The sequence below is a fragment of the Echeneis naucrates genome, chromosome 16 (assembly GCF_900963305.1).
Source record: "Echeneis naucrates chromosome 16, fEcheNa1.1, whole genome shotgun sequence".
NCBI lineage: Eukaryota > Metazoa > Chordata > Actinopteri > Carangiformes > Echeneidae > Echeneis > Echeneis naucrates.
In genome coordinates, this window is record NC_042526.1 from 1,811,098 (window position 1) to 1,821,510 (window position 10,413).

Here is a 10,413-nt window from a genome sequence, read left to right on the forward strand (position 1 = left end):
TCTGTATTTTCCATCACTGTCATATTTTTAGCCAATAACCTAAATAATTCAAAGCAGGTGTGACTGACACATTTTAGGGAGGTTCATTTAAAAAACAGGAAGAAAAAAAAAAAACAAACACCTCGACCATTTAGGTGTCCTACGAACTCTAAGGAAACAGATACTGCATTTTTTTTAAAAATCAATTTCGCCTTTCTCTCTGCCATCACCGTTTGGGAATCTGTCTTTAAAGAACAGGAGTTCTCTCGGCCAAACAGTTAATACAGTTCATTAAGCTGATTGGTTACGCTCAACAGTCATTGGCTCGCTTTTAAATGAAAACTCCCACCTATTGAACAACCCAACTTCTTCTCTCTGGACAAAGTTTGCCATCTCAAAGTGCAAAAACAAGTTTTCTGTTTTTTAAGCATTGAATGCGTAATTTGTGATGATTTATTTTACTCCAAACCAAATAAACTAAAGAAAAGGCAACTAAATGTCAGATATCGTTCTCCTTGATTAATAATACTCAACAACTGGGCGCTAATTGACTGCTTTCAGTCACTTGAGACTTATTGACACTTTTGCTATCACCAAATGTGAACACTTACAAATCCATTTAAGAGGAAACCATAAAACTTGGATAAAAAAAACAACAAACAAAAAAAAAACAGTATCCAGGACATCAGAGTCCTTTTCCAGAGCTGGAAATCTAAATGATTCAGGTTTTTCAGCCTCGTTCTGGATGCATGGCTGCACTGATGTGCTGGCAGCGAACCTGCTACCAGTGATAAGTCTCATTATGGATGCTTTCTGTAAAACTTTAATGAAGCACGGAGCCTATAAATGTCGTCTGCTCTGAGTGTATGAATGGGCACGGGGGCGGTGTGTCCGTTTAACAGCCCGCTAACCCAAATAGATGGAAGGTCAGCAGGCCGGACGTCTTCTGCCGGCCCCGCTGTGAATGGCGGTGAGGGGAGGGGGGTCGAAGCTAGCTAGCATGTGGATTATTCAGCTCCTCTATTCAGCTGATGAATAGAGGAGCATGTACTAATGGAGGCCTCTGGTCTTTTGTGTCTCAAACTCAGTCACCCTCCTCCTCCTCTTCTCCCCACGTCTTTGTGCCCCCGCCACACTGTAAAACCCGCTCATAGTCGGGATGGTTTAACAAGATCAGTCCAGTGGTGTTTATTGAGGCGCCCACAAGTTCTTTTGGACCACAACGCATTTAAATTATGGACAGATTTCAGCATTTCACATCAACTCCTGCTTCTTAACAAATAGACGGTCTCGTTTTGTTTCTGAAGTGAAAACCTCAGTTCGCTGAAACAAAATTTGAAGCACATGGAGTTATGTCACCCAGCTGGCAGGATGTTCAGACTGCAGCAGCCTTGTAAAGATGAATGATCTTTGCAGTGCTCCCTCCCATCCCGACTGACTCCAGGGATTGTGTTAATTACACAAGGGGACGCTTGCTCTCTCTCTTTCTCTCAAATGCCCGGTGAGCAGTGAGGAGGAAATTAGCTGGGATCTGTATGCTATCTCTCCCCTTTCATCTGTTTATATTCACAGTGCTCCGTTCTCCCATTTTCTGCCCCTGATATCCTCTGAATGGGGCTCAATAGCTCAGACGGGGTGGTTTTAGTGGAGCTCTGATCATTTCCAAGTGGTTTGCAACTGGATACTCAAAAATTTGCTCCGTCTCTCTTTGTTTCGCTGCTGCACGACCTGTGAATGCATGGGCCAAAAAAAATGCTCCACACTTCGATGGGCTCAAATGACTTAATTCAATTCATAAACAGAGCCAGAACAAACAGCGACATTTTCACCTGATTAAAACTCATTTAGTCAACTAAATTAACTCCTGGCAGCAGAGCGTGCTCGCGCTCAGAGGTCTGGACCACCAAACACTACAATTTTAAACCACATCTCTCTGAGGTTGTTGCTTTGACAGTGAGATATCTTGTGTAGTGGAAATCCTCAGTTAGAGAGGCGTGGCCACACCAGGCCTTGCTCTTTCGGCCCACACTGATAACTGCGATGCAAAGCCCTCACCATGACGGCGGCGAGGCACAGGTAACTGGAGGTGCTAATTGAGCGACGATGAGTAATGGAGCAACGTCGTCGTTCGATGAATGCTTGACTTGAAACGCCGCTCACCTGATTCCTTTCAGTGGCGCTGCATTCATGAGCCGTTTACTCCTTGACAATGCACACCTCAGCCTGCCCCCGCTTCCATTACAAAAAGTACCACCACTCCCCCCATCCAAAAAAAAAAAATCTCCTCCTGGTTGCTAGGTAACTGAAAATAAGCGTGAGAGGAGTGTGGCCATCATTCAGTGGGAGGGAAAAATGAGGAGGAGGGAGGAGGAGGAGGAGGAGGACCGGGGCGAGACACTCCAGAGGTAGGACGAGCTGAACGTCCAAAATGTTCAACATTTAAATCTCCTGCATTTGGATCGACGGCCTTAAGCTGCATGCCATCCCATCCTCGACTTCTGTTCCAGTGATCGAGCAGGAGAAAATGTAGCTACAAACGCCAACATGTTCTGAGGAAGAAAAACCTGAAGCAGGAAAAAGACACCTTTTCCTTCAGGCTTCTGTGTAGCTTCAGACATTTTAGGGCCTATACCTCAAAGTCCACCCACCAACCACTCGGGTCGGGGGGGGGGGGGGGGGGGTCAGAACTAGCACATAACCGGTGGTCATGTCCTGACCTGAAGATAATGGATTTACCAGCACTCAAAGCCAGCTGCTGTGGGGAGGGGAAAGAAATGGACTGTGGCCTCCACATCAGTGTGCGGCCGGGATCGGCAGCCTTTTGATGACCAGGCTATCCCCCCCCCCCCCTTTTTTTTTTTTTTTTTTAGAGGAACGAGACTCTGCCACAAAGGGAAGGTCGGCAGAGCCCTTATTACCTCCGCCGGATCACAATTCAAACGCAGCAGCACCATTCAGATAACTGGGTCAGGGGAACAAATGCGACTGTCACTGCTGACACCAGCTGGTCAAAACTGGGTACTAAGCTTCTTCTGCCTCGTCCTTTACGAGACCACTGCCACGCAGACGGGCCACTGGAATCAGCAAAACCACAGTCTGGTGGTCTGATAGGAGGACATTTGGAAGGTAAAGGAATAAATCAAAGCCCCCAAAGTGGATGAAACCTATTGATTACAGCTGAGACTCCAGACTAAATGTCCTTTAACGTCAACCGGTTGACCACAACACTCAACAGCAACATCAATAAATAACTTCAGAGGCTGAAAAAAAAAGAAAAAGTCTCAGTATCAGACAGGAGGAATGGACTATTACTTTTTCTACAGCAGCAGGACTAACCTGACTCAGCCTATTAGCTCAGTTATGTCTAAATGATGGAAATTATGGTTCATTCTCACTCATTTAAAGTGGTTAAGTGCTATAAATGTAAAAAAAGACCGAGCAGTATTTTCTCCAACTGCCTGAGAGTGACCACACAGCTACGTGTTGTTTTCAATGCCAAATCTGCTCATGTGTAAATTCAAACATAGTGATTTTGTTTATTCGTGGGACTTTGGTGCGACAGAGAAATATATTTACATTTCAATTCCATTAGGTAAAACTGCGGATAGAAGAAATGTGGTGTTGTGTTTTTCCAGTGTGCTGCAGCAGCACTGTAGCTAAAGGGTCAAAGGTCAATGCCACTGTGACCTCAGAACACAGTTTATCTGATCTTAAGGCCACCTTGAAAGATTTTTTTTTAGGTTTGGCACCAACATTCACTCAATTCAACAACCTGATTAGATTTTGGCAGGCAGAGGTTGAAGTTGCAGCATTCTTTGAATTTTATTGTTCTTACTTGCTTCGTCCTCTCTCGAACAAGCGTTCAAAGTGTGAGTGAATATTCATCTAATATCTAATCTAATATTCATTTTTCAGTTGATGCCGTTAAACACACACAAAGGTGGGAGTGTCCAGCACAACCAGAGTTTCCCTTTTTTTTTTTTCCCTAACCTCTAAACCAGATACACTTTCACAATTGAGGAACTATCTGCCAGAGTTACCGTCTCAAAAATGGAATGTAATGTAATGCAACCTTTCATTTAACAATTAGGGAAAAACAATCCATAACAATATGGGGGGGGGGGGGGGGGATTATTTTCATACATTTAATTTGTGCAAGTATCAGCTGTTCAACTGCCTGCCTTGTCCATGTGTCCTGTTCTGCTTTTGTGCTGTATGATGTGACTTACTCCTTTTCCCGCTGTGCATTTCTCTCTGGCCCACTCTAAACAACCTAAAGCAACTAAAGGCTGATGATGGACTGAGCCAATATACTAAACTGCTATATTACCCTGCAGGATCGCTCATCTTAAATTGCATAGAGCCTGAGGGAATAAAAAAACATTTTCCAACAATTTCCCTACACACACACACACACACACGCAGAAAAAAAACCTCAACACAAAACTGCATTAAGTAAAAACGTCACCTGTGACTTTTTAAAACACCATACCTGATGAGTACACAGATTCTTCTTAGTTTTCTCAGTTAGTTTGCATAGATTCAAATATGTGCAGGCAGTCAAATCTGGAGTATATCTTAGGTCCGTTTCAACAGAAGCCAATGGCCATGCCATTACTCAAACTGTCTCTGTATCCAAAGCAGGAAGGCAGGATGAGGAACAGAGGGTGGGAGAATTAACCACCTGCTTCGTGTTAGCAACCCCTGGCTGTGGCCGTTAGGCCTGTGTGATTAACTAATCTCTCTGGCATGTTACCAACCATTACGCAGACTTCATTTCCTCTTTAGCTGCTACGGTCGACACCTGAGGTCAGTGCTCTGTTGTGGTTAAGCTTTCATTATTAAACTGCAAAAAAAAATAAAATAAAATAAATAAAAAAAGTTCTCTTCATGAGCTGCAGCCCAGCTTCAAGCTCTTCGGCCTTTTCTCTCCCGGTATCTTATATAAGATAAGCATCATAGCTGCTCTAAAAGTTTCTGTAGTTCTGTGACCAAAGGAGGTTTAGTCTCTGAAACCAAAATCGCCTGCACACAAAAATTAGCTGCCGTCTCGGCCCGGTTTGACAAGTTGCTGCAATTCTGCAAGTAATTTGGTTTTAATCCAAACAAAGCACAACGGGCACACCTCTTTCCATGCCAATAAAGACGCAACACAGATGACACCGGTGGGACAATATCTTCCTCTCACTTCCACTTGTGCACAGTTTATATATCTAACTTTAAAATCCCTTCCAGCTACGAGTCTCTGAGCTTCTGATTGTTCAACAATGGATTGAGCGAGCTGAGTCAATGTTGGACTCGGTGGCGGTTACCTGGATTCACCTCGTGGGCCTCGGCAGCAGTCTCTGACATTTTGTAAAGTCAGGGGTTCCTACGCTGCAGCCGTGACCTTTCCCTCACTTGGCCAGAGTCCTGACTGACATGGTGGGTCAGATATTAAGAGAGCCAGCTGTGTGAGAGCTTCTTAGTGTTTGCCTTGAATTGCCACTGTGGGTACTTGGAGAGGTGTGAAACTGTAAAAAGGGCGACTCCTGCCTTTCCATTTTGAAAGATCTCTGCAGGTGCAACTTCAGAGGAAATGAACCAACACCACTTTGTGGACTTTTCTTCAGGGCTGTCTGCCTCATTAAAATGTAGAGCAAACATTTCTGTCTGAGATCATGTTACCAAAGCGGTGCACAGGTTCTAAATAAAGGTTCCTGACTAGTGCGATCTGGCTTCGAGGTGAATGTGTGGTGAGTGTCTCACATCGCTCTGCTCACCCAGTGGGTTTTCAGATGTTCTGTACAGGTCTGTACCACCGCCTGCCTGCTTAAACCTCTATGATGCCTATTTACCTGTTGTTATTTTTTTTTTTTTTCCTAAAACCATTCCTTTACGTGCAGATCTGTGGAGTGACCTTGCTCCTCATGCAGACGCTTCACTGCCCCATCCCAGGCAGAGAAATGTTGGAATCTTTTTCCAGCAGAAAAATAAATAAGTCTTCCAACTTCAAAGAGGTTTCATTTCTATTTCTGATGCATAAATTAATTCTCTGGGGAGTACGAAGCCTGGGAAAAATGCCCTGCAGAATGTGTCTGAACCCAGATTCGAGTTATCAAATCATTAGCATCTGTATATTCTCTGCACAGAAGCAAATAACATTGCATTTCTTCAGCAGCAGCTCTGCTCAAATAGTCACTGAGGGCTTCAAGCTTTTAATGCGTTTCTGCAAAACAGTCTGTGAATCCCCTTTACACTCTGACCTTTTCAGTCTGGTGCCAACGCAGCCACATGACAACCACTACTGTGCCTTTTCCAGGGCACAGGACCAATCTCTTTCTGCAACTGAGCCACGAATATGTTGTTGCTGAGCTTAGCAATGTACACAACTATAACTGGGGTCAGGCTTCTTTAACCCGGTGAAGCCCACAGAAGTGTAAACTCTTCCAAATCTCATGTTGTCTTTAGAGTGCTGTTGCTCCGTGACCGTTTGGAGACGAGCTCTTTCTAACAAGCCTTGAGTTTTCAGCATACGCTGTGTATTTCTGTGTGTGCTCTTGTGAACAATCAAGAAAGATTCAAATCAGTCTGACATGAGACGTGGAGACATTTAGAGAGTTAGAGGCTGTTGAGCTGATTTTTCATGCACTCGTGATCAGATAAAGATACAAACTTCAAATCAGCCCAAAAACAACATTTCACACCGGCGTCTTTTCGACAACGCCTTGATGTGGCTCTCAGAGGGTTGAACTCGGCTTTGTTCAACCTTCAATTTGTAAATTCAACAAGATATTCAAATGTCTGAGAGGAGATTCAAACGCTGCTGTGAAAATCTGCAAGATGGATGAGCACTGAATAAACTCCACAGTGGAAGCAGTACAGGATGTGGATGTATAGCTGAAGCCAATATCTAAATTAATAAAGATTGGCAAATCACTGAGGTTGATGATGGTGCAGTTTCTAACTTTGACGCACAATGAGTTGTTGGCCAGTGTGAGTCCATCAGACTTGGAACGGACTGTGCTTTTTTTGTGTTACCCCGCCCTCGTCAGAGAATTTTACGTTTAGTTTTTTTATTTTTCAGTCTGTTGATCATTCATGGAACTACTTAGAGCTCACCAAAGATGAAAAGGTGCGTTTTTCTCTCTGTGAGCCACTAAATGGACCTTTATGAAAAGAAATCTGACACAGCCCCAAATACATCTGCTCCAAGCATGATTTCATGATGTGCAAAACAAATGACTAACACATCTTTTACAATGTTTACAAAAAACTAGACAAGAATATATATTGTACGTGTTGTAATTGATAATAGTGATCATTAGACTTTAACAGGTCACATTTTTTTTAAGGCTACAAGGGCAGAAAGCAGAAGAGCCGATCAGAACAGAGGATGTGAGTCTGACAGTTTTAGGGCTCCGTTTCTGAAAACAGGCTGTGAGTATTTCTCTGTGGACTGAGACCTTTGGTACTTCCACAGTGTTAATATAGAACCTGGACTGGCTTCTTTTGAGGCCATGATTAACTGAGGAAACAAACCTGACAGAGTCAGAGTCATCACTAACCGTAACCCTAACCCAGCATCAACAGTGACGTTCATCAGAACTCACTGACAGACAAACAGGAAGAAACCCATGAAAAATGATTTACAGTTACCAATTTAGCCGCTAAGAACAGGCCGGTTGCACAACATCCACATCAGAAGCTGCATTTTGAATCACCGTCTCTCTCTTTCCACGTACACTGGCATATCCACAGAAAGTTGTAAAACTGACTATGTTATTGCTGCAACAACAGAAGAAAGTTAACATGAACTAAAAGTCCTGAAAGGGTCATTACAGGTGGCAAGCTGACCCCAATAACAAGTAATGCAGCAACTAACAGAAGTCACACATCTAAAAATCTGTTCTTATTATTTATTAGCTATCTGTCTGGAGAACTGTTCAAATGTATATTTACCCTTTCACACTAACAACAAACACAGTTTTGTCTCAGGCCCAATCTTTAGGCTTCTTTCTGTAGCTCATAAACTGCCACCAAATGAAATCAATAGATGGCTCATTCACATAGTTTATTATTTTTTTCTAAGAACCACTGTTTCGTGTGTCCCAGATGGCTAAACATAGTCTAAAGGTTATTAATTATGACTACATCTTTTCAGGGGAAGAAAACACTCCAGGGACCCAGAATAAAATTCTGATGAAAATCTGTTAAGGTTTTACTGCATCTCAGAGGAGTCCCAGCTTTACTTCACAAAAAACGTGTGGCATATTAATCAACAACACTTAAAGGTATTAAACAAAAGAGGAAACAGTAGTGTTGTTATTTTATCAACACAAAGATGCCACACAACATGATGGTTGTGGATAAAGGAGACTTTACTGTCACTTCATCCCCCAAGGGACCAGTCACCCTCCTGCTGTTATTAAAACTACTGCTTTTGCTTTTAGTGCCTTGGGGAGGATGCAACAGCAGCAGGCTGATGCCAAAATGAAACCGCTAGAGAGTTAAAGTGGCTGATGTGACAAGCTGCTGATAGTTTGGAGGTGGAATCCCACCGTGGATGGGATTTTTGCGGTGAACGGTGAAACGGGAACTAACAAGAGGCAGCGTTCATTACACAGCGTTAACAATGAAGAAGTGAAAATGTGCCTTCGGTAATAATAATATCTAGTGCAATATATTACTCTCACTTGAGGGTATGTAACATCAAAGCAGCAAATTCGATAAAGGTTGGGAGGGGTTCCCAAACATGGGACAGCAGAGAGGCTGCTACTGAAGTCAGTGCCAGTGACCTAGATCATCTTCAGTGCGTTTTCAGACTTGTGTGGGATGATGGTGTTTCTGTCACACTGCCAAATTACAGGAGGCACCAGCAGCACGCACGCCGTACATTAACGCCTTTGTGTGCGAGAAGTGACAAGTTGAGAGTTGTCAGCAGCGGCAGGAGTGCCACGCTTCGCTCTCACGGCAGGCCCCTGCTTCTTGGTTATGACCGCTCGGGTCCAAAGACATGCACTCTGTTATTAAGGCTCCTCGACGAGCCCGAGTGTGCCTACAGGCTCTCCCGCCTGTCTCCAGATCCAGCCAGCTGGCCTGCTGAAAGAGCACATTCTTCCATCCCCAGCGCAGCACACAGTCACAGGAGACTCATCACTGGCTGCTGAGAGAGCAGGGAGACTTTTAATGCCAGCTAGACCTCTGAGCAGACTGACTGCCCTGCAGGGGCAAACACAGTGTGGGCTGACAAACAAGTGGGTGGGGGGGGGGACAAACTTCAGAAAAAGTTTTTTCTATTGTGCATTCAATGCATCTCCATCATTAGTACCCCCCCAGCCTACCTAGCTACCTACACACTCCCCCATCATCAGGAAATAAAAAAACAGTCATAATAAAACATCTGGCATTGCACCAAATTAAAAACACTGCATTGGCACATCATCCCCCCAAATAAAAAACTAAACAATGCAAAAAGCTCAGAAGCCGTGAGGGGAAAGAGAAGCACACAGTGGCTGAGGACATCCTGCAGATGTTTTATTTTTTTTTTTTTTAAGGAGCATTTAACGAAAACCAAGGCGAGGATTCTCCTGTTAAACCGGCTAAAGCGTTAGCCGCTCATCCTGCGAGCGAGGCAGCTAGCTGGGTGCTAACACGAGCTGGCTCTTTAAAAAAATAATAACAATAATAAACTTTAAAAGATAATAGTAACAGAAATGTGGCGGCTGTGGGGTGTCTGTGACGGAGAGAGGCAGACAGAGCTTACCTTAGTCGGTGTGTGAGTGAGGACCGGTGGAAGTGTGGCTCGGAGCTAGCATTTCTTCCAGCATGTGTGAACTTTCAGTCAGTGTGGACGTGTCTGCTCGGCTAGCTGTTAGCATTTAGCTCTGTAGCCGCCGGCTAAGTGCTAACCGGCGGAGCTCCGCCGCCTCGCGGTGTCGCTGTCTCCGGTTACCGGTTACCGGTTACCTGCAGCCCGAGGTGGTTTGAAACATAAACAACACGCAGAAAAAAAAATTAGGACAGGCGTTTAAATATGATATGATATCATATACAATATATTAACTAATAAATGTGCGATTAGCATTAGCAAGAGCAAGAGCTCAGCTGTGAGGAGAGATAAATATAAACAAACAGTTTGATGCTGCAGATAAACAAGACGTGTTTTATTTTATCTTTTTATTTTGTAATGTTATTTTATAATGTGGAGTCCAATTTTATATGTATGAAAAATGTTTTTGCACTGCTCGACTCCAAAATAAAAATAAATAAATAACAAAAATATAAATATAAACAATCCATTTCATGCTTCCTGCTGCAGCTAAATATGAAACATGCCTTTGTTTGTTTCTCTGCAGTGTTATTTATATTTTTTTAATTACTTTGGTCCAACCTTCTACCTGAACTATAAAACTATTACACATTGATAGAATAAAACAAATATAATACGATTAT

General features: G+C 43.4%; 1 protein-coding gene across 5 annotated transcripts in view; it reads right to left on the bottom strand.

Moving 5' to 3' along the window:
* Window positions 1-9,814, bottom strand: part of LOC115056009 (suppressor of tumorigenicity 7 protein homolog) — a 38,301-nt gene extending 28,487 nt beyond the window's left edge. For 4 of the 5 annotated variants that reach the window (XM_029522206.1, XM_029522207.1, XM_029522208.1 and 1 more), the window contains exon 1: window positions 9,725-9,814. The gene's annotated coding sequence lies outside the window, so the exon portion shown is untranslated. The remainder of the gene's footprint in view (window positions 1-9,724) is intronic. The other variant, XM_029522210.1, reaches the window with a different exon arrangement.
* Window positions 9,815-10,413: the final 599 nt, after the last annotated feature.